The 21884-nt window shown below is 41.1% G+C and overlaps 1 protein-coding gene across 4 annotated transcripts in view; it reads left to right on the top strand.

Annotated features, from left to right (window-relative positions):
• Window positions 1-407: 407 nt before the first annotated feature.
• LOC101857177 (protein Gawky) overlaps window positions 408-21884 on the top strand; it is a 64308-nt gene continuing 42831 nt past the window's right edge. For all 4 annotated transcript variants that reach the window (XM_005093786.3, XM_005093788.3, XM_013079963.2 and 1 more), the window contains exons 1-2: window positions 408-629; window positions 19752-19812. The gene's annotated coding sequence lies outside the window, so the exon portion shown is untranslated. The remainder of the gene's footprint in view (window positions 630-19751; window positions 19813-21884) is intronic.

Consider the following 21884-nt stretch of genomic DNA (forward strand, 5'->3'; position numbering starts at 1 on the left):
TTTCTTCCTCACAATAATTGTTTATTATTCCTTACGTGTAGCCTACTAGATCTATGACACTGTTTAATTCTTGCTCTTCAGTTGCGGTGCCACAGCTTACTCATACTTCACACACACTAAATAATTAGTCAGTGTGAAGCTTAGAATTAATTTGATAGCACACGGATCAAAAACATTGAAGAAAAAAAAGGATGAAAAACTGAAATAAATATTTATCGTAAAGTAGAATGTTGTTCACACCCCCCCGCCCCTCACCACCCCAAAACAAGGGAGTAACAGCAAGTGCAAGGCCTCCGTCCTTGACTGTTTGACAGTAGCCTACGCTCAAGTCAGTCTCGAGTCTCGAGAAAAAAAATCAATGCGGGCACTTGTGTGGGCCACGTGACCACTGCGCATGCGTATACGGAGCATTTACATAGCTTGCTGTAGCCGAATCGGCCATTAGGAATGGCTGTAAGAAGCGAGTGAATTGCTGGAAAAAGTTATCGTTTTCGCTCTCAAATGTCTCCCAACCGGTGCTATGTAGATAATTGTACTATGTGTGTATTCGTTATCAAGCTTATTCTGTGATATGTGCAATTTTTCCAGGGTAGTAAAGAAAGACTACAGAATTCCTCTCATCAAATTAGGTAAGGGCGATTGCTCAATGTATGTTGTTTGGCTGTTGATGCTTCGGTCCAATCTTGTCTTCGATCTGCAGCGTTTGTGTTCTCCTGTCTCTCATTCTGTCACTGCTTCTTATTTTGCTTTATGTTATACGATTTGTTTTTTCTGCACTGAATAACTCGAAATGCGATGTTTCTTGGTGTCATTGGGTTGTTAACAATCGTTATCCTTTTAGCCCCAGAGTCTGATGTAGTGTCGAGTTGAGCCTCGACGGAAGGCAATGCTGACCTCGGGATACACTCGGTAGGCCCACTTTGACCGGCAGCTTTCGACAAAGTAGCGGCTTTCGAGCAACGCAACTTTGTATTAAGTCCGATAAGCATCTGATTTAGATATTTTACCTTGTGCTGTTGACTAGCTTTGCTTTAATTGCAAAAATGAGATCGCGCTCAGAACAACACCACTCAAGCTTGCAAGAACAGCCTCTTCCCCACCCCCATTCCCCTCCCCATCTTTGTATAGACGCCATTTTGCTTTTGATATTTTGACATCACAAATCCAAGATGGTTGCCCAGTGAAGTCGGTGGTTTTCGCTGCAGCAGCGCACGTCGAGGTAGACCTTTTCGGAATCGGAACAAGGCTTATTGTGTTTTATCAGAAATATTATTACCATTGTGTTCCCAATTGTAGTAGTGAGCTTTCAGGCAAAAAACAAAAACCAAAGAAAAGTTATTTCCCAGATTTACCAGGCTGACTGTTGAGTTGCAATAATAATGGGCACAAGTTCAGGTCAGGTCAGGCCAGGTCATTTTTTGTTTTATTAGGCTATTTAGCTCTCAGTACTCTGCGATTATTAGCGGAAATAATATCGATAGATTGAAGAATACTGGACCAGTGGACTGACTTTGCTTGTGTCTCAACCTTAGGAATTCATGATTTTCCCTAGATCTAGATCTAGATCTAGATCTAGATCTAGATCTAGATCCTAGATCTAGATATAGTTTTTTATATATCTCAAACTCAATGTCAATCACAATGGAGAATCTCGGGCGCTTTTTCTGTAGTTCCCACCCCGCAATTGTTATTCACGGGTTTTGGCCTCAAGAGTAGGGGGGTTTCAGTTTCAGGGGGGCTGGCCCCCCTGACTTAATAAAAATAAGGTGGGGGGTTTCTTGGGGGCATGCCCCCCTGAATTTTACAATTTAATGTTTTGCAGTTGTTAGGTTTGATATCTTAGCCTTTAGCTTGCCGTGAATCAAACATTATAGATCTAGATCTAGAATCGAGATCTAGAAGTAGGTCAGATAAGGGGGGTGGGAACTACCGAAAAAGCACCGAATCTCGGATCGGTAGATATAATAATCTACTAAGAGCTAGATCCTGATCTAGATCTAGATTCTAGATTTAGATCTAGATTCTATCTATTCATTAAAATTTGGCTGCTCTTATTTGCCCACAAGCTGGGGCTTATTGGCCCACATGGGCAATTTAATGCATTGTTTTTTCAATGTATTTCATACATGGTGTTGTCCGAACTTGTTTTCTTTTCTTTTTTCTCACTTTCTCACTTCTTCTCTTGTTAATTTTTTCCTGAGGTAGGCACTTGGATATCGGCCCGCGCGGCCCGAGATTTTCGTTCACCTGCGGCCGCCGCGTTTTGTGTCAGAAATCGGGCCCCGTGAGGGGGGTACCTATTTGTTTTGTTTCGTTTATAGTGTTCTTTTCAATTTATGGATTACTTCCGCCTATCAAATTAAAGAGGAAAGAAAGGCGCGTATTATGGCGTTTTCCACTTCGGGATCGGTTGTGTGTGTTCGGAGTTAGAAGGAGTTAAAAATAAGGTAAGTTCAAGCCTTTATATTTAAAGAGTATATCTTTTTTTTTTTAGGTACTCCTCACAGTCTTTTCTTCAACCTTTTATCTCTTTTATTTGTTAATTTCAATGTTGTACGTTGAGGCATAAGCGTGTGAGCCCTAATTTAAATAGGTCACTCTCCATGAATGGGCATGACCTATTATCGATCGCGCTGCTGAGCGTGAACCGGGAGGTCATGGCGGCCATTGCGGAAAGCGAACTTAACCCACGCTAACGTGTATTGTTGGCGTTTATTACCTCTTAAACGGCATTGAAGAATGTTTCATAGTAGAAGATATGATTTATTTTAAATTTTGGAATGTAATATGTATCACTGTTGTATAGTTCTTATGAATTTGAACCATGTAACAATCAGTAAGGAGTCTTGGGTGGGGGGAGGGAAATGTAACAGCCTTGGCCTTGTTTTGTTTCTGTGTTACTGTCACTGTTAGACCATCGATTTCACGCAAGTTTTTACTTCTTTTGTGTGCTTATATTGTCTTTAAATATTTTTTCTTCTTAATTGTTTTTGTGTGTGCTTGTTATTTAAATATCTCTTTAAATTATCATGTACTTTGTCCAGTTTGTTTTAGATAGATCTACATGTTTATTAGAAGATGTTTTTTCTCTTGTCTAGTCATCTATCTACACCCTCCCTTTACTAGAGTTGTAGCATTGTAGTGTGAAAATGTCAAATTTCCATCCACTGCTCACAAATGAATTTATTTACTTCATTGATGAATTCATTGCTTTGCTTTTTTTTTTCTTTCCACAGCCCCTGATCACAACCTGCCACTGTTCCATTGGATTTATTGACAGCTCACCAGAATAAATCCTGACTTTAATTAAAATCCAGAAATGCTTGCGGAGTTGGTCGAATTCACAGAAAAACTTGTTTGAACAAGTTGCAAAAAAATTGAGCACTTAAGAAAGCATTTGTTGCAGACAAGGAAAAAAAATTGACATTAATTTAACAATATCAAGTTGGCAGACTGGGTGAACTAAACAATTGCCAGAAATAAAGAAAGAATAAATAAGTATCGTGACACAATTGCGTGCTTCAAAAAACATGTCATATTTCACAACTAATTGTCTTTGAAGAAGTTGAACATTTAAATAAACACAATAAAAATATAATGAAAAACTTGCTGAACAAACTGAAGTAATAAAATTAGAAGAGACTATTGTTTAACTTACAGGGCAATCTCATGAGTTAAAGATGTAAAAGAGAAATCAAAGATAAAGACAGAGTAATTGATCATTTACATGACAAATTAAAACATGAAAGAAACATTCTAACAATAACATGCAAAATGAATTTAAAAAACAGTATTATCATGAATTAAGGTAGACTAAAAACACTAGTTTGCAGCAGCTGTAGACACAAATGTTAACTTTAAAAACTTCTATGCTCATCTTATTTTAGGCGACCAGCTGTTTTGTTAAAATATATTTTATTTTTTAATCAGTTTTTTTGTTAATTCTACTGATATTTGATATGTAGATGTTCCAAAAGAAAGGCCTTAAAAAGACCTTCAAAACGATACCTCAATTATTGATGTAGCTTAATTTATAAGAAAGTTATGGCAAAATATATTGACCGCAGGACGGTGCGGTCACGTTACACAACACAGTGTTACATAATATTACCCAATATTACCCACCACGACATATTTTAAAAATCTCGTCTGACTGTTATTTTGTCCTCAACATCACAAGGTTTCAGAAAATGTTTGGTTTTTGCATGTACGCAGCAGCATATTGAAGCAGCTAACATTTCCCTTGTTGTCCTTGCTGTTTCGATCACAAAAATTGCCTTTTTTTTCTATATAGATGTTATCCCCTCAAAAAGATCTTTAAAATGCCATATCTCAAAAACGGTTCAACATAGAGCAATAACTAAGGTAGCGTTGGAATCGTGTCACTGAGCTCTTTGCATTGGTATTGTTTTTAAAGCAATTTGAAAGCTTTGAAATTTTTATCCAAGTGCCTACCTGAGGCATTCCATCTCGCACACATTTCTACAGAATTGATTGTTTGTCAGCATGTTCCTGCAGTTCAGTGTTATTTTTGGCTGGATTGAACTTTGGTGGACCCACCGTGTTTATATTATTAATACGCACTAGGCAAACAACGGACTTTACAGTCATGGGTCCTAATCGACCGCTACGCGAAGTGGAGGGAGTGAGGGCTGCGAGACTGCCCAGAGGAACCAACGCGCGGCGGAGTGAGTGAGGGCTGCGAGACTGCCCCGAGGAACCGACGCGAGGCGGAGTGAGTGAGGGCTGCCAGAATACCAAGAGAGAGAGACAAACAACAGAGACTAACTAAAATGAGCGGGACAGTGCAGAGATACCCAGATGACTTATCAGTTCAAACAATACAAATTAGCGCGCGTGCGCGTCAGCGCGTAATTGCCCATTGTTGCATAATGTCTTGGAGGCCTGCCCCCCTGGTCACAATGATAATTAAGAAAACACTTGGAGGATGGCTTACGTATGGTGGACCGCACCTTCAGCACTTAGGTTACGAAAACTTGTAGTATTCGACAGCGGAGGGTGGATGGGAGGTGGGGGGGTTTCAGGGGGGCCTGGCCACAATGATAATTGAGAAAACACACATAATGCAAATCAATAATAAACAGAGAAAAGAAAAGGGGACCAGGAACATTCTAACTAGTTGGTTCTGCCCAAGAACTTTAGTGGACCCACATTGCCAGCCAAGGCTAGGCATTAGATACCATGATAGATGCGCGGGTGAAGTTTACCGGACCAGTGAAGAGAGGGGGAGACATGGTGGAGGTGGTGCCATGCCGTGACTAGATTGACCAATCAATGCTTGGGTCTAGCCACTCGCGCCAACTCACGGGCTTTGCGGCGGAAAAATCCGGTAGAAACTTTCAGTTGACGAAATGAGCCCGACGTGAGAGGATGCAGGCAAGAGAGGGAGAGGAGAGAGAGCGCGCCGTGGCGGCCTACAAGGAAGAACAGTGGACCAGCGCAGGGTATCACACGACGCCCAAAAGTAGTTCCAGCCCCCCTCAATGATGGGTCCACCAAAGTTCAATCTTACCTTATTTTTATGCAGTAGACTGATCGTCTGTGAACAGTATTTCATTTAGAATTTAAGTTCTCCGGATGTAGGCTTGCTTCTTTTGTCAAACAATATAATATTAGCAAGGTAGCGTCAATTGCCACTGAGTGAAGCGGTGTCAAGTCTGAAAACAACACTATCTTTAGCATTAGATTTGTACATGATAATGTGTGTCTAATGGGTCAATTTGTTCTCAACTAATTTCATTGGACGAGCATCTAGTGTAGAGCTACGATACCAACTTGGCGTGTTTTCAATGAGACGTAGGCCTAGATCTAGGCTAGACTTAGCCTTCACTTTGGTGTAGAACCAACACAGGCAATTGCAGAAATCCACGTTATATCGGGGAACTTAAATCGGGGGACGGGGGGGGGGGGGGGGGGGGGGGGTTCGAGAAAAAAAATTTCCGGCACACACACACGCACAAACACACACACTCACACACACTCACACACACATACACAAACACACACACACACACAAACACACACACACACACACACAGAGGAACAGAGTGGCGAGCGCACAACATCGAGCGCTCGATCAAGCACAATAAGCTAGATCTACCCACCAATGCAAAAGAGCTCCCAATTTACTCGATGGCAATTGACAAAGAGTCAATTTTTGTCAATTGCCACAGCGTCACTCGGTGGCAATTGGCACTACCTATTAGCAATGCCAATCGCCCGCTGCGCCTTGGGCTGGAAATCGGCCTCCGCGCGAGGGGTAATTTTTGGGCCGCTCGGAATCAGAAGTGACTTTCTTCTAAGTATAGTTACGGGAAAGCTCCTGGACGAAAATAAATGAAACTCGGCAACCAACCAGAGGAAAGGTTAAACTAACGACATGCCAGCGTACAATCCCGAACAATTACTAGAACTGGAGATATTGCCGTGTTTGTGCGAATTACCTCTGCAGTTAGAAAACTAAGCAAAGCTGCGGGTTGATCGCCGACCACACAAGCGCCCATGTCTTCTTTACTGCTGTAAAATTTCAGATCTCTGCGTTTAGTAGATTTAACGTACCAACTTAAAATTACCACCCATCCATTGATAAAACACTCGAGTTGGAAACTAGATCACGCATTCCAAACGCGAAGCGCCGGCATGCAAGAGGAGCGTGATTGCTAGGCGGCATGTGATTGGCTGCCTATAACTAAATAGGTCGCCGATGACTTCATCGCGGGTTTTCCCGATAGCGCTTTACTGAGTTTTAGAAGGGGTGATCGCTTCGCGGTAAAAACAATGTCACGCAATTCAACAAATTTCACTCAAATATCCGTCTTTAAGATCCAAAGTAATAAAGACTTCGAAAAAGTGATAGCAGAACAAGATTCTGCACTAAAAATCACATGAAGATGCCAAGTTTCATTCATATGCTCCAGTTCATTACTGACTTATGAACAGTTTTTCCTCAAAATACGAGACATGTCCCACATTTTGGCGATATTTTCCTATATGAAGGTCCTCCAACATTTTGCAAACAAAAATCCCCATAACTTTTTCATTTATCAATGACAATGGATTTTTAAAATTTAAAAACCATAGTTCTTAGAATTTACTCTATTTTCATTTAAGCCCATTATTAAGCAATTTGGATGAAAATTTAATTTTTCATTGTCATTGCTAAATATATTACGGTATAATCGAGTTATTTCTTTGTTTACTCTATGTATACTGTGTTAGATAACAAGATGAAGATGTGTAACTTCTTGGTAGCCAACTTCTTAGATACTCTATTGTTCATCTTTTTATTTTTAGCATTATTAGATTGGAAAATTATACATTCTCAATTTAAAATATGTGATTGACGGACTTTGTGGATTTGGGGGGGGAGGGGGGGGACCAAAACAGGGGCACAGGGGAGATAACTCGCAATTTTGAGGGCAAATAATAAATGTTCTAGGAGAAATTGTATAGATCTATATAGATCTAACCCTGTGGGCCAATAAGCACTCTGTTAAAATTTTTCAGGGAGCTAACGAGAGCACACTACACCGGCTTCTGATTGGCTGAAATATATCAAAGAAACGGCGCCATGAAGACGATAGCCTACACCAGCTTCTGATTGGCTAAAATGTATTACTACATCTAGATCTAGAGTCATTTAGACTACACGTATCCATTTTACAATGCCTTGTTGTTTAAAAAGGCAATAGAATAATGGGCGTTTTTGTAGTTTCGTTCGTTAAAGTCAAGAGTAGGGGTAGCCCCCCTGACCTAATAAAAATATGGAGGTGGGGGGGGCTCGGGGGGGGCATGCCACCCTGAATTTTATCCTAATTTGATGTTTTGCAGTGTGATCTAGGTTGCATCCCTGCTCTTTGTGTAGCCTATTTCAAATAGTTTTTGGTCATCAAGACTTCTGGATTTCTTCTCTGGATGTTGTTGTTGTTGTTAGCGATCTAGTAGCATCTGAATGTTAACTCTTCTGCATGATGCCATTCGGTAATAGTTGCATGTTTCTTCTAATTGTTGTCTTGAGGAGTAGAGGCAACTAGATGTGTGGGGTAGCTTGGGAAGAAAACATCCCCTTAAATCAGTTATTTTTCTACAGAAGAACAGATGATGTTCCACTGTCTCTGAGGGGTAGTCACTTCTCTGGATGTAAACAAATGGATTGTGGACTATAACGAATGGAACTACGAGATCACTGAATAATGTCCTATGTTTGACTTAGGGGGTAGAAACCAGTGAACTACTGCAGTTTTTATCTGTACTGATCTTTGCCTAGCCACTGCTCTACATATAGTACAGATCACCTGGAGAGTAATTGTTTGGCCAGCTCCATTCAGACTCGAGTCAGGATATAATTTTTTATCTATTCGGACTCGGGTCCGAAAAAAATGTTTATATCTTCGGACTCAGCTTCTAAGTGAGTCTTGTGATTGTAGGGAGGTTACGTAGTATAACTGTCGTCGGGGGATTTCATGTAAAAGCAGAAATAGAACTGTAGTTGCCGACTGGGTTAGTGTAATTGTGTCAAAAGTCAAATGACTGCAGTCTCATTAGATCTACCCAATGGTAGTGTTTAAGTACACAGTCACAGTAACCGACTACTCAGGGTCTTTCCACCACCACGACAGCATCATCATTACTTCCACCATCAATTGTCTTTCCATATGTTTAATTTAATTTTATTGTGTGTTATAGTTTTTCTGTAATGTTTTCTTTTATCACATCGCACAAAACTGACAGCTGTGGCCTCTTCCCAACACCTCTTCCCCCAGCAAGTCGAGAGTGCGAGATCGCTACGCGCAGTCTCATTGGTCAATATAATTAGCTTTGCCCCCGACAAGGTCAGCTCTTAATCGTTCTGTTCATATCAATGATGCAGTGAGGGCCAGTTTAGATAGATCTAGTAACTGGATATTAAAGCTCATGTCTCAACTGTTATTATAATTGAAAATTTTTTCGTAAATGCTGGAAATATATTTAGGAACAAGGGTCTGAAGTCCGAACGGACGTCGTGCTGGACTCAATTCAGAGTCAGAATATAATTTTTCTCTATTCAGACTCGGTCATTTCGTAATTGTTTACTTTCTCACGTTTAACTCCGGGGGAGGACTTCTGTAACGAGCGACCTCTCTGAACTCTATGAACATTTTACTCATTAGCCATCAAAATCAGTACGGAATGCCTAAAGCCGCTATATTACTAGATCTAGATATCTATCTACAAATGATGAAATTGCAGTAGTGTACATATTTTTAACTCAGCGCAAAGTTTTGAATGTCCAGTCAAGGATGCTTAGAGTTTCGTCTGGATCTAGGCGCAGCCGGAATTATACGTGAGAGAGTAAACAATTGCCACCTAGATTTCCGAGTACATTTCACTAGGCCTAAGGTTATAGTAATATCATAGCTGCCACTTTCCCGCTAAATAGCGGAAACTCCGCTACATCTAGCGTTTCCCTGAACTTTCCTCCTTCCTCTGCTGGACCGCTCTTGGTCGCAATTTTCATACTTTTTTTTTTTCCACGCGGAAAACACTGAACCGGGAGAGAGACGAAAACGCGGTTCGCGCATGTCCGCCGTAGCTTTCTACTTCCGTTCTTCTAGGCCCAGCGCTAGTTTCACATTGTTTATTGTTGTGGAGCAACACAGTGTCGATCGGGCATCAGGACGTTAGCGCGCCGAGATGTCATTGAAATTGGCGGAAATTCGAGAGAAATTGATTCAGAATTCAAAAATAAAAGGAGCTGGAATGAGAAAGAAGCAGCCGGTGTGCGACTTGAAAAGTTCATTAGAAAATTGAACTAGATCTAGATCTAGATCTAGCCGTTTTTTGCGAAAGAAATCGCGGCCCGCGGCACTCCTGTGCCTGTACAATTGCGGTCCCGTTTGTTTACATGACGGCTATTGTGGCTGCTGCGGAAGTGAATCTAGATCTAGATCTAGAAAATCTATCTCTAGATATAATCTAGATCTACACGTATTTAGATATATCTAGATCTAGATCTAGATTAGATAGCCTAGGCTATAATTTTAATTCAGTTTATCTCTAAATAAGAAACACACTACGGGGGCACTAAGTGCAAACGGGACCGCAATTGTACAGGAGTGCCTGCCTCCTTGATCCGATACTGCTCTACGTCTATGTACACGTTTAAAGTGAAAGAAATCTTTTTATGAGACACCAGCTGGCAAAAAACACAAGATTTTTAGTCACCAAGTCCAAACTGTGTCAAATTGACTCGAATGCTTGCAAGTCAACTTACTGCCTTTATGTTTGTTTTTTGGGGGGGCGCGGGGGGGGGGGCTTTTTCAAATACATTTTAATTCAGTTGCCTATGGTTAACAATATGACAGTTTTCCCTTCCAAAACCGTAGGCTAGATTTTCCAGTATATATTGCCTCTGGATCTCACTGGTTTCGGAGAGTGCGCGTACGCCTTCGCGCAAATTTCCTCCTTTTTATAAATTTCTGAGTGGCAGCTATGTAATATTACCAAATTTGGTGTGTAAATATGTCACTATATACAGCCAATCAGAAACCGGTGTAGTGTACTCTCGTTAGCTCCATGTGTCTAGGAGTTCTGCAATGCAATGGGCCGGCCAACTGACAACACAGAAGAGGGAATATTTTGACCTACCTTCCCTAAAAGTTAGTCCTAAACCTAACCCAAACTCCTGTACTGTTTGCTCAATGGATCTTGTCACAGTGAGTGCCTGCCCTCTGCGGAACTCTTCCCAACTATTTTTTTCTTTCTTGTTGGTCAAGATTAACTAAAGATAGGTAAATTTATAGAGGGCCGCGGCTATTCGGACTCGAGTCCGAACAGCCTACCACGGAAATTCGGACTCGTGTTTGAATTCGAGTCCGAATATAACTCAATGCGTGTGCACAACACAATTCTAATGTGGACTTCTGTGGTGCACAATCACTAGGTGTACCGAATGTGAAGCAGACAAGCAATTTAACCTTGGCCTTCCTCGGTTTCTAGGCTACGATTTGCCGAATAAATGGACACCGACTGTGGTGACCCAGTGCGAACTGTGGTCTTTTCTTTACAAAGGATAATATAATAATACAGTCGAACCTGCCCTGACGGCCACCTGTACCAACAGCCACTTTCCATTTTCCCCCCTTGTGTTTTTTCTATATAAATTAACTGTGTAAAACGGGCACCTGTCCAACGAGGCCACGGGCACCATATTTCAACACACAACCCCTATCACACAAAGCAATAACACTTGTTTTAGACGGCCACGTTAGTGACTTCATTATGCTTTGGCCCCTAGCGTTGTGGGCGAACCATCATAATCTAAAAACCTGTCGTTGTTAGGTAGTCTCTCCAACTGATCATGTTGCGTAGGCCCCTCCCACTGTTGACCAATAGGTAACAAAATTAATTTTCAGCTGCTGGTGAGGGAAGCGTGTGATCCCTCATAAGCCCCGCCCAGATCTCTTACACGAATCGTGAGATGAGTGGTCACTGTTTACCCAATGTGTAGCAAAGTAATAATGGACGTCAACATGAACTTGTTACAGAAGCGTCGCTTGTTCTCTGAGTGGTAGCGACACATGTGTTTGTTTAACCATAGCATTTGGTCCCCCTTGTCTGACACATTCCGTTTTATTGTCACCCGTGCACAAAAGCAGCAAAAGAAAAAACCCCACAAAAATAACAACAATGCAACTACCTTCGGTTGGGACCTCAGAAAGGAAGGGTTTGTTTTCTCTGACAGGAATGGTTTGTTTTCTTCGTCTTGATCAGTCCTGCCTTAGACGGCCACCTGTCTTATATGGCCACTTTTTTCCTTGACAATGGGTGGCCGTCCTACACAGGTTTGACTGTAGTAGGGCCTTGCAGTGGGCTACAGTATGGGAGGGAATATATATCTGTATTTTCAAAAACAGGGGTGAAGGTGGTGGGGCGGGCCTGGAAAAGTAAGATGGAGAGAGAGAAAGGGGAAGGGGGGCTGTATTATAAGGACTGATTATGAATTTTATGTTTTGATTCCTTTGTAGTCGTGAAATGCAGTGTAATTTGTTAAAAGCCTACCAGTAATTTAAAGTCCGAATAGCAATGGGAGATTATTCAGACTCGAGTATAGACTTCGCTTACGGTACAACAGGTGATTGCGCCCGCGCACTGGAATTTGAGTCCGAATAGCCTCCAGCGGCTGTTCGGACTCGAGTCCGTCCGAATAGCCACTTCGTTCCCATCTCCTCCTAAAGGGTTTTAGCTTTGTTTTGTTTTTTTACTCATGCATCCGTCTCATGTAGGCCTATACATTTTGGGGCTCTTCGGAAATTGCCTTCCCGTTTGTTTACAGAAGAAACGGAAGTGATTGCTAAGGACAAAAGTGGCTATGTAGGCTAAGTGAGCCCTACCACATTAGCCAGTAATATTTTTCTGCCTTTTTTTGTATTAAAAATTTATTTTGGGCGGATTGAACTTTGGTGGACCCTCCTTGTTTTTAGTGTGTATTAATGCACACTAGCCATAACAGTGGGGGGTTTCAGGGGACAGCCCCTGTTAGTGGGGGGTTTCAGGGGGGCAAAAATAATTATTTAAGAAAACCACACAATCTTCACGTTTACATGGCTAATTATCAATTGGAACGGGAAGGCTATTTCCAAAGACCGCCCACATTTTATATATTTTTTTTGCCAGCTCTATTTGGACTCTATTCGGACTCTAGTCCGATTTAGATTTTTTATCTATACGGACTCGAGTCGGAATATGGGTTTTATCTATTCGGATTCAGGTCTGAAAAAAATGTTTTATTTATATGAGTGTAAGGAGGTTAGATTTTACATATTTATTACTGTTGTCCGGGGATTTTTTGTAAAACCAGAATAAGAACTAGATCTAGAAGAATTGCCTACTGGACTGTATAATTGTGTAAAAATTCACAAGACTGCACTCTCATTGCCCAATGGCAGTGTCTGAGTACTTGCTAACTAACAACTCAGGGTCTTTCCACCCCCACCACCACTGCAGCATCATCATTACTTCCACCACCATTTTTCTTTCCACATGTTTAATTTCATTTTGTTGTGTGTAATAATTTTTTTGTAATTAATTAAAAAAAAAAATCACTGCACAAAATAGACGTGGCTTCTTCCCAACACCTCTTCCGCCAGCAAGCCGAAAGTGTGTGATCGCGCCGCAGTGTCTTTGGTCGACATAATTAATTTTGCTCTCGGCAAGGTCAACTCCTCTCTCGGTTGTTGTTCTGTTCATGCCAATGATGCAGGAAGGACCAATTTAGATAGATCTTGTAACTGGATATTAAAGCTCACGTTTTGATTGTTATTATAATTATGAAAAAAATTTTCCATATTAGCTGGAAATATTTAGGAACAAGGGTCGGAAGTCGGAACGGACGTCATGCTGTCTGTTCGGACTCGAGCAAAAATTATGGCAGTTTAGCCCTCCATTCAGTGCATATGTGTATGGGTGTAAAAGTAGAAATTTACCGTAGCTCTTGAGTTTTTTTTAGGGCCCTGAGCGCGATTTAGGCATGAAAATTAAAACTATCCATGTTACGGCACATCACGTGGAGTGGGGGTTGCAACGAAAAATAGGACAGTTTAGTCCCAGAAGCAGTGGATCTGCGTACGGGTGTGAACATATTTTTACCGTAATCACGTGGCATAGTGATAGTTTGCACCTGAGAAGATTCAAGTGGGTTTTCTTGGGGGCCTGCCCCCACATATTTTTCCATAATTTGTTGTTTGTGCAAAGTGAGGGAAATAATGTATGCAATTAAGTTTTAAGACAGAGGGTTACTTTCTTGAAAGTTGTAGTGCGTCAGGGTGTGGGAAATGATGATAGATAACTATAAACTATTAAACTAGGATGTCAAGTCGGGACTAGTTATCATTATATGAAATTATTGAGTTTCTAAAATATCGGAAATATTCATATTTTCTTCCACACTGATTAAGTACATTTAATATTCTCTTGTTGCTGCTGTTATCCATTATTTAAAAACAGGTTGGAATGTGATTTTTTTCTTTCTATTTGAGTTGCATCTGCTAATATTAACTCTTTCCGGACCTAGTTTTTTTTGGGTCTAGACATAATTAACTTGTGGCTCAATATGGCTATGCAGGTGGTGTACAAAATAACTTCATAGAAGCATAACCATCCCTCAAAATCAAATTAATATACGAATTTGAAACAAAACTGAGATACCCTATCACAGTCGATGTATCGGCAATACGTCCGCAAGGAGTGTGGACTCGGACAGATATAGCGGCGATACATCTGGAAAGAGTTCAGGAGGGGGGGGTAAAATTATGACATTGGGTTACAACTTCAAATAGGTATATTTTACCCACAGTTCCATCTCATTCTGTTATTCTAAAGCACTTTCTTGTTCATTTTTATCTACGTTACTCGAATTTTAACTTAATAATCGGCCAAAAATTATTAATGAGATGTATTGTTTTTATATGACCTATAACCAAGCTGCCGTTTTCCCGCTAAATAGCGGAAACTTCGCTTCATCTAGCTTTTCCCGCTACTTTTCTCCTTCCTCCGCTGGACCGCTCTCGGCCACACATCGCGATACTTCTTATTTTACATTCGGAAAACACAGAATCGGGAGAGAGACAGAAAACGCGGCTTGCTCATGTCCGCCCGTAGCTTTCTACTTCCGTTCTTCTAGGCCTAGCTCTAGTTTCACTTTGTTTATTGTTGTGGAGCAACACAGTGTCGATCGGGTATCGGGATGTTGGCGCACCGAGTTGTCATTGAAAACGACGGAAATTCGAGAGAAATTGATGCAGAATGCAAAAATAAAAGGAGCTGGAATGAGAAAGAAGCAGCCGGTGTGCGACTTGAAAATTTCATTATTCATTAGAAAGCTGAACAAGCCGCTTGCTGCACTTTGCGTTTGGTGCAATAAAGAAATCGCGGCCCGCACACTCCTGTACAGTTGCGGTCCCGTTCGTTTACATGACGGCTATTGTGGCTATGGAAGTGAATCTAGATCTAGATTATCGATCCCTAGATATATCTAGATTTACACATATTTAGATACCGTATCTAGATTCTAGATCTAGATTAGATAGCCTAGGCTATAATTTTAATTCAGTTTAGATCTACAGTGGAACCTGCCTTAACGGAAACCTGTGTAAAACGGAAACCTGTCTTAACGGAATCTCCCCGCTCCCCCTTGATATATTCCTCTTTAATTGCCTGTATAAAACGGATACCTGTCCAACGCGGAAACTGAAAGAAAATTCCGCTCCCTTCCGAGGGTTTCACCTGCCTAAGACGGAAAATGCTTTGTCCGCTCAGCCCTGATTTGAAACAAAACTTCCAAGTATGGTTCCACCGGCTCTGAACTTAACGCCATGGCCATTCCGCTGGGCGAGGAAGGGGAGTAGGGGTGCAATTTGGGGGTAGATATTACCCCATCATGTGAGCCCTGAGCGATGCAGATGGCCAGTGTAGTGTGGGTGTGAAATCTCACGACTGCCCGTGAGAGTGCTCGAGTGGCGAGCCACCACGGAAACTTTCCAGGTAGCTATACAAGCTAGAAGTGTGAAATTAAAATGACCAATGCCTGCCGCCCTGATCGTACGGCCAGCCGAGAAAAAGAGTTCCTTGAATCGTTGTTACAATGATGGCAGTGAGGGGTGGCATTGGTGGGTGGGACTAAGGATGGAAGCAAAGGAAATGTTCAAATGTTTCTGTTTTTAATAGGTCAAACAGTGGTCCTATCATAGCTGCCACTTTTCCGCTAAATAGCGGAAACTCCGCTTCATCTAGCTTTTCCCGCTACTTTCCACCTTCCTCCGCGGGACCGCTCTCGGTTGCAAATTGCGATACTTTTTTACACGTGGAAAACACCGAACTGGGAGAGAGACGAAAACGCAGCTTGCGCATGTCCGCCCGTAGCTTTCTACTTCCGTTCTTCTAGGCCGAGCGTTAGTTTCACTTTGTTTATTGTGGAGCAACAAAGTGTCGATCTGGCATCGGGACGTTAGCGCGCCGAGTTGTCACTGAAAACGGCGGAAATTCGGTTTGGTGCGATAAAGAAATCGCGGCCCGCGGCACTCCTGTACAATTATGGTCCCGTTTGACTACATGACGGCTATTGTGGCTGTTGAAGTGAATCTAGATCTAGATCTAGATAATCTATCTCTAGATCTAGATATAATCTAGATTTACACATATTTAGATATCTAGATCTAGATTAGATAGCCTAGGCTGTAATTTTAATTCAGGTTAGATCTACACTCTACAGAGGGACTATACTAAGTTAAGTGCAAACAGGACCGCAATTGTACAGGAGTGCTCAGTACAGCGGCAAAGGTGTTGCCTCTTTGATCCAATACTGCGCGCGCTCTACATCGATGTACAAGTTTAAAGAGAAAGAAATCTTTTTATAAGACACCAGCTTGCAACAAACTCTGGATTTTTAGTCACCAAGTCCAAACTGTGTCAAATTGACTGAAATGCTTGTTAGTCTACTTAGTGCCTTTGTTGGGTTTTTTTTTTTTTTTCAAATACATTTTAATTCAGTTGCCTATGGTTAACAAATATGACAGTTTTCCCTTCCAAAACCATAGGCTACATTTTCCAGTATATATTGCCTCTGGATCTCACTAGTTTTACTCCAGCCTTCGGAGAGCGCGCGTCCGCGTTCGCATGAATTTCCTCCTTTTTTAAAATTCCTGAGTGGCAGCTATGTCCTATGAAAGGCAAGCACTGGTGGTAATTGGATAAGTTAGACTGATGCATGTCACTATCAGACAGGATAGCAGTTGAGAGGTGTGATGTTTTGACCACTGCTTGCCGATCGGACAAGTGATCCTTGATCCCACCGGCTGGGCCGTTGAAACCCCCCCCCACCTCCTTCTCCCCCTAAATCCCCCTGTCTAAGACGGAAAATGTCAGACGGAATTTTTTTCTGGCTCCCTTGCGATTCCGTCTTACACAGGTTCGACTGTACACACACTACAGGGGCACTACTACTACTAAGTTAAGTGCAAACGGGACCGCAATTGTACAGGAGTGCCGAAATCGCTCAGTACAGCGGCAAAGATGTTACCTCCTTGATCCAATATTGCTCTACATCGATGTACACGTTTAAAGTGAAAGAAATCTTTGTATGAGACTCCAGCTGGCAACAAACACTGGATTTTTAGTCACCAAGTCCAAACTGTGTCAAATTGACTCCAATGCTTGTTAGTCAACTTACTGCCTTTGTGTTGTTTTTTTTTTTTTTTCAAATACATTTTAATTCAGTTGCCTGTCTATGGTTAACAAATATGACAGTTTTCCCTTCCAAAACTGTGGGCTAGATTTTCCAGTATATTATTAAATCGCCTCTGGATCTCACTGGCTTTACTCCGGCCTTTGGAGAGCGCGCGTCCGCCTTCGCGTGAATTTCCTTTTTTTAAAATTCCTGAGTGGCAACTATGTATAACGTAATAGGCCCAATTGTATAGTATTTTAACATGTAGTGTTTCATGAGAGCATTCCCCTGCCCACTTGATCTTTTGCAATTAGGTTTGATATTTTTTCAGGAAAAATTTGTGAGGATTTTTCTGGCCATGTGTGTTCTGCGGAAAAAAACCCCCAACCCTAAAACAGTACATCTTGAATGAGGGCCCGAAAGTAAAAATTTACCACCTCAAAAGAATCTCTTATAGTTTTAGTAAGAGTTTAACGGCACCTGCAACACAATAAGGTCACATAATATAAATGCCAAAGAATAGATGTGTTACAAAAGAGTAACAAACACAAAAAAAAGAAGAGATTTATAAGGACGACTGATGTTTGATAGGAAAGAAGGAGCAAACAACACCAGAGCACCTGCCAACCACCCACAAGCATCTTTTGTCTGTGCCTGGAGTACAAGGAGTATAATAGGGTGTAATGGATTTCCAGATCAAATTTGAAGAAGAAAACCAAAGGTCTGTGATCTACTATTTGATAAAATGTGCACTGGCCACTCACTGCCTTTCATTTAGTCAAACCTGCCCTGACGGCCACCTCTATAAGACGGCCACCTGTACAAACGGGCACTTTCCATTCCCCCCTTGCGTTTTTTCTATATAATTTAACTGTGTAAAACGGGCACCTGTCCAATGCGGCCGCGACCACCATATTTTAACACACAGCCCCTATCACACTAAGCAATAACACCTGTCTTAGACGGCCACCTTAGTGACTCCATCACGTTTTGTCATAAATTGTGCATTGACCCCTGGCGTTGTGGGCGAGTCGTCATAATTCAATCACCTGTCGTTGTTGTTAGGTAGTCCCTCCAACCGATCATGTTGCGTAGGCCCCTTCCAGTGTTGACCAATAGCTACCAATTTACAGCTGCTGGTGAGGTAAACGTGTGATCCCTCAAAACCCATAAGCCCCGCCCAGAACTCATACACAAATTGTAAGTGAGATGAATGGTCACTGTTTACCCAGTCTGTAACAAAGGATGTCAACATAAACTTGTGACCGAAGCGTCGCTCGTTCTCTGGGTGGTGGCGACCCATGTGTTTGTTTTAACATGGCACTCGGTCTTCCTCGTCTGATACATTTCGTTTTATTTTCACCCTTGTGCAAAATCAGCAACAAAATAAAAATTACTAACAAAATACAAACCACCACCACCACCACCACCACCAAAAACAGCAACAATGGGGCCACTTTCGATTGGGACCACAGATGGGAATGGTTCATTTTCTTCATCTTGATCAGTCCTGCCTAAGACGGCCACCTGTTTTATACGGGTCTTTTCTCCTTGACAGTGGGTGGCCGTCTTACACAGGTTTGACTGTACCTAATCTGATCTGATCATACGGTGAATCACTCCTTGATATTTAGCCTCGTGATAAGAATTCTAAGAAGTATCATATTTCCATCTGCAATGTATAAATGTGAAGCAAGGACCTTCATTGAACGAGACAGAAGGATTACAGCTTTTGAAATGAAATGTTATAAAACAAGAATAATGTCTTGGAGACGGAATGAAGAATGAAGTTAGTACTAAGAAGAATAGGTTTAAAGGTCAACACTTCCAGAAAGTACTGAAACTGAAATACTTGTCATATTAAGTGCCATTATTCACTTGAGAAACACATTCTAGAAGCAGGGGTAGTAGTGAAGGCAAGAGCAGAGGAAGTGACCGACCTAATAGAAGATAGGAACAGGACGTACAAACTTGGCTGAAGAATACAGTTGCCATAGTAGCTGCCACCTATGGTTCTGTTTTAAAAAAAATAATAAAAAATTGGGAGGGGGTGGGGGGGGGGGGGGGGTGGATATGGAGTAATTACCTCACCTGCTGACAGAATCATGTGATATTTCCCCTTGATCCTTTTTTGACATAATCCTCGCAGATGAAGAACATGCCTTTGGTAGAACCTAGCCAAGTGGATGGAGAGCCCTAAATACTTCCGAAACATCCAAAATGAAGAACACTTCATTGGGAATTCAAACGGTCATCCTTTCCACAGTCCAACATGTCAAATGCACCCATGATTCACACCGTTCCCACACTTAGACCCACCTGCTGCATCTTTGGCATTATGATACGACCAGTGAAAGGATCAAGAACAGCATTTCACTGTTTTTCTTTATCTGGCATTGACCATGTCATAATAAGCTATGTGTCCATACGTAACATAGAAGTGTATTTGTTTGCATGGGTGACTAAAACTGTTTAGAAAAAATGTTGGTTTTGAAGTGCTGAATATCTTGTTTTGTTTCTTTTTTTGCAGCTGATATCCAAAGATCTTTCATCTTGCCTTGCAGTATAACACTCACGTGAATTAACCACAGGTAAGCAATGTTAATGTAAAAGTCCTAGACTTTTTTCTCAATCAGTAGCTAAAAGAATCTCATTATTCTGAAATTTGGGTCTTAAATGTGTACATGTCTGTCCCTTTCCATTGTGACCCAATAATGTCTCCCTGTTTCAGTGTCATTGTCAGGTTTTCCCATACCCTTTGACTGATTTAACTAATTTAATGTGGGGCAAGGGGTGCTTATTTTATATGAACCTTTGTACTGTTTGGAAGTAAGATGTTATTATAGTATTAGTAGTGGTGGTAAGTGTAAATACTAACAATGATGGGCCTGGGACAGGTAGTGGTATTAATATTACTCTTAGGCTTACACTCATTAACAGTAAGGAAAAGCATGTTGGTACCGCCACTCTAGGCATAAACTGACCCTCAGCTTTATGGTACACTTGACAACAAAATATTTTTCAGTTTCCATATAAATGTGAGGCATTGTGGTGAAATCGGCCACTCATCAAAAGGGTGAAATAGAAGAAACCTACATTTTTCCAGCTGTTTAGCGATTTTTATTGAATTTTTAAAAGCAATTTTTATTTGCTCAACACGTTTTTTGTCCATTTACGAAACACATTTGTTAGGCATGCGGTGAAATCAGGCGCTCATCAGTTATGAAATCAATGAGACTCGAGTTTTACTGGCGATCCGAATTTTCTGTTTTTGGCTCAACACCATTTATGTCCATATAAAAATGCATGTCTGTGTGGATTTTCAAGGACACTCAAGCTTTGAAAGTCACTAAACTTTGGCTGCCATATTCTTGCTTATCTTACCTTTGACACCAGGGGACCCCCACCTCCTTTAATCGCAATTGGTAGCTACTCTTTCAAGGACAAGCGGGCTAACCCAGATTTCGGAGGTTTCCAGAAATCTTGACCTAGACCAAAAGTAGGCATTGCATAGCCCTATTTATCTATAGAAGTTTGGCTTCATTGGTGTGCATATTTGTTTGGTTAGAGAAAACTCACCTTGTCTTTTAAAGAAACCGAACAACGGGCAAAAACTTTACCGTCGATTTTCTCAAAAATTTTTTGGATAGCCCCCGTGTGTTTTAAAGTTAAAATGACCAAATTACACTGACTTCTGTTTTAAAAAGGTTTTTCTTTTGGTGCCAAATACATGACATGTAGAAACTTTAACGTGATACTAATACTCCATATTTCAAAACAAATTGAGGAGGCCCTGATTACACCATGTCGTGACACATGTGTGAATTTTACTGATAAATATTGATCAGAGGCACAAAAAATGTATTTTTTGCAGTTTTCATAGACTTTCAAGCTTTGGAAGTCGTCAAACTTTAGTGGCCATTTCTCGCTTATTTTACCTCTGTAACGAGGCGACCCCACCTCCTTCCAGCACAGTTTTCTCGACTTCTTTTCAAAATAGATTGATATTTTTTACACCAAATGCAAGGCAAATATACAAGCTTTAACCCCTTGACTGCGCTGTAAAGTATCTGATACGTCTCAATAATTCGCTGCTGTGTAAAGGTATCTCATGTGGTGGATAAAAAACCTGTTTTGTTATTTCAGCTTCTAATGGTTTTGAATAAAGAGATTGATATCCTTTAAAGTCAATCCTTTTAGCTGTGAGGTTATATCAATATATAGAGACTATTGGAAGGAAAGCGCGAGTTCTATAACTGAAAACAAAGCAAGATGTGTTGTTTTCTTACTTGTCCGCGAGGCGGTCAGACCCGACGCATCGACTTAGAATGCCTGTCTGTTTTTTGGCTTGTTCGCTTCACTTCAATTTTCTTTCCGTTGATATGTAATATATGTAGTGTGATGAGAATCGTGAGTTTTGTTACGAAAAAAGCAAAGCAAGATGTGTTGTCTTTCTAACACACATCATAGGAGATGGATCCAATGTGTAGAATCGGAGTGCTTGTTCAGTCTTAAGTATTTCAATTTGTTATCGTGTTGCTTGTTCTATGCAGGTCTTGTTAATGGATGAATTCATCTCATCAATTTTCTTTATCTTGGTATGTTTTTCTGATCTATTTCTATAATAACTGAACCGTCAGTTAAAGAATGAGAATGTGACCTG

Source organism: Aplysia californica, unplaced genomic scaffold, assembly GCF_000002075.1.
Source record: "Aplysia californica isolate F4 #8 unplaced genomic scaffold, AplCal3.0 scaffold00069, whole genome shotgun sequence".
Taxonomy (NCBI): domain Eukaryota; kingdom Metazoa; phylum Mollusca; class Gastropoda; order Aplysiida; family Aplysiidae; genus Aplysia; species Aplysia californica.